At 35.3% G+C, this 3,495-nt stretch overlaps 1 pseudogene across 1 annotated transcript; it reads right to left on the reverse strand.

Moving 5' to 3' along the window:
• Positions 1-2,647: 2,647 nt before the first annotated feature.
• On the reverse strand, positions 2,648-3,276 carry LOC308693324 (annotated as a pseudogene). The gene is made up of 3 exons: positions 3,172-3,276; positions 2,927-3,019; positions 2,648-2,805 (listed from the first exon to the last, which is right to left on the reverse strand). The product of its transcript is annotated as an uncharacterized misc_RNA (transcript).
• Between the last annotated feature and the right edge of the window lie 219 nt (positions 3,277-3,495).

The raw sequence follows: 3,495 nt of genomic DNA on the forward strand, positions 1-3,495 counted from the left end.
CACAACTGCCAATCATGTTAAAAATAGCTTCAATGTGAATATAATATAATGTGAATATACATTTTATAGGTCTGCATATGAGACACACAATGCTACAGCTGATGCCACAGTGGAAGTGAAAAAATACATCAACCATGCGTATTTGCCCAGAACTCATGATCCACTAACTTACTGGAAAGAGAGAGCAGTAATCTTTCCTCATTTGTATGTCCTAGCTAAAAAATATCTTTGCATGCCAGCAACAAGTGTCCCTTGTGAGAGGATTTTTTCAAAGGCTGGAGAAATGATCTGTAAAAAAAGAAGTAGGCTAAGTCCTTCCACAGCAAAGAAATTAATATTTTTGAATAAAAATCTCTAGAAAAGTGAGACATTGTGGCATGATTTCTTTTATTAATATTCATTTTGCAGGACCAAAATAACATTATGCACAGTGAGGAGCCTATAGGTTACAAGCTTCACATATTAGAAAAATACATTAATAAAAAAAACACATTTTTTTAATGGCTTGTCAAGGTTGTTTCAGATCAACACCTGCAAGTGACCACTAGGTGTCACCGTTGAGACGGGTGTCAGATTGATTCGAAGCCTCGAAACAATATGGCCCATTTGGTTCAACTGTTTCATTAGGCTTGTTTGAGATGCGCCTTGCCTCGCCTGAAATGTAGTCGAGAGTAGGCGGCTGCAGTGAGAGGAGGAGTGAAAAAAGCGCAGGCAAGCCGGACAGATCTCTCTTCTCGCAGTGGATCTGACACCTGCGAGATCAAAGACGGATATCGCGGGATTCACGCTCGTGCCCAGTGTTGCTAATAAATTGGATGGAATTTAAGTTCTGTTGCTTTTAAATGAAAATAAATATAATGAACAAGACACCCAAAGTAGCCTACTTATTTAATTCCATTCCAAATACATGTCTTTTTTTCTGTAATACAGACATGTTTTTTTTTTTAATACAAATTACATTGCATAGAGATCGCACTGAGATAGTTTGGGAATATTACCACATAATGTATACACATAAAACATGATATCAGAGTTTTAAAATCAAACATTTTAAAAGAAAACAATACATCACGGTTGTTTAAACCAATGAACATCAAGCTGTGTCGTCAGCAAGTCGTTTCCCATCATGCTTCTGATTAGCGCAGTCAGTGGAGAGCAACTGCGCGCGACTGCAGAATCCGACAGGTGCGCCTTGTGCTCGCGAGAGATTTTTGACATACGTCAGCATGACATCAGAGCAAGGCACCGCTCTCGGACACATTTCTAACCGGCTTGCATCTCGCGCTGATCACCGGTGATCGATTCTGCGCAGATTTTGCTCATCTCAAACAAGCCCATTGCTTCACGAAGCCTCGATCTGCCCACCACTAGTTTAATGTGCTCTAATTACAAGCGCACCTGATAAGAGATTCATCATTCCGACGGATGACGGATGACGTCATCTGAATGACGACGTTCTTCGTGGCTTTCCGTGACACCTTCTATGACAATCAGTTCGGCATACAAATTTTCTCTTTTCTTCTTCAGTCGTCCCCAATAATGTTTAAACTAATAGCCTATAAATAAATGTGTTTAACTCCACAATATTTTGCAAGGTGTATATGTATGTTTATGTTATTAAAGAATCCAGTGCCCGGTTGCATAAAGCACCTTAATTTTTTAATTTTTAATTGTATGATACTTAAGGGGCGATTTCCCCTTACCTAAGAGAATAACTTAAGGGTGTTGCATATACTCTCTTAAACGGTTCTCTTATAGTTATGGAAAGTTAGGCTTTTTTTTTTTTTTTGCCAATCTGCAAAAAAAATTCTTACCAATAGCTTTTTTTACCATGTGTTCCTACACTCTAAAAAATATTGTGTAGTTCAAGCAAAAAAAATCAACGCAACAGTTTGCATCAATATATTTGCGTTATGACAACTTCTAATAACATTACGTTCAGCCAACAAACTATATTGAGTTAGGCAAATTACCTTTTACTCTTTAGACAGAGGTATTTTTAAGTAGCATAAACTCTATTTTTTAAGTTGAGTACTTGAAAAAATTAAGTTGTTCCAACTATTTTTTTTACATACATTTTTTGTTGCTTTACATGTTATGTTGCCTTAATTGTTTAGCTTTTTTTTCTTGTTTTAGTTGCTTTTAAGAAATTAATTCATTCAACAACAATTTTGTTAGTTAACTGTTTTTTATTTTTATTTTGAACTGCAGTTTTCAAAATTGAGTTTCAAAATTTTGCACTTTGCACAATTTACAAAACAAAAATGTGTGTTCCCCACAAATTATAAACAAACTGCCCCTACAGATTTGCCTTTAAAACATTTGTATGCATACTCAGTTATGCCATCACAATGAATAAATTCCAACACAGCAAAGTTATTGGCATTTACATATTTTTCCACAGTGTCAAACAATCTGTAAAACTATTTCTCCACAGTAAACCCCATTTTTAAAACATCGAAGATTGCATATAATGCTACTGACATTCATACCAACCTCAGTTGTTCAAGCAGTATGAAATACAACACAAAGATCAGCCTACAGAAGACTTCAAATTACCAAAAAAAAAAAAAGTGAACAAAATTAGTAGAGATTTCAGAAAATACTGTTCTTCAGACGCATTACTTTTGCACTGGGTTTCAGTCCATCAAGCACAGCACCTTGAGATATCCATTCCATTCAGGATTTTGATGCCCTCAACCAAAATGGTTGCCGTCTTGTGGTCAAATCCTGAAGTAGGTTGATCGCAGATGATGGCAATTGTCATCACTTGCCTTCAATGTCTTCCTCAAACTCTTGTGTGTTCTTGTAAAGCAAGAGAAAATATAAATAGCATGTTAGAGCTAATGAATTGGATTATTATTGCTGATTTTTTTAGTTAATCTTACTTTTCTTAATTTTATTTTCAAGATGTTGTAATACTCACAGCAAATTCCTTGAAAAGGTCCTCTTCTTTCTCTCCAAGATAGACAACAAGGCAGCGGATAGCTACTTCTCTCCGTACTTCAACTGTATTGTTCTATTTAATAAAAATGAAAAAAAAAAGAATAAAGAGAAAGTGCCAACAGTAAATAAATATACTTTAATCTGAACAGGTGAATGACAACAACTTGACATTTTAAACACAAATCTAAATTATTCTAGTGTGATGGTCTAAATAATTTACAATACCTCAAAAAGCATGTCCCTGATCTTTCTGATTCTTTCTCCTTTAGCTTCTCCCTTTGATAAGGCCAGGTCCATCAGTTTTGGGGTAGGCTTGTCAAGTTTGGCCATAAAGGTGGCTTCAAGACTTACAGTGCTTATTCTCTTGAATTCTTCATTTATCTGTATAAAACAGGAATGGTAGAACATTTCATATGTAACATCAAATTACATGTAATATGTTCTTATGTATTAAATAATACTGTGTTCAGCCCTGTTCTCAGTACTTTTTCAATGCAACACCAATTAAAGGAGAACTCCGGTCAATTTTAACATTGAGCTAATTTTTTT

This window comes from Scardinius erythrophthalmus (genome assembly GCF_964197995.2).
Source record: "Scardinius erythrophthalmus genome assembly, chromosome: 7".
Taxonomy (NCBI): domain Eukaryota; kingdom Metazoa; phylum Chordata; class Actinopteri; order Cypriniformes; family Leuciscidae; genus Scardinius; species Scardinius erythrophthalmus.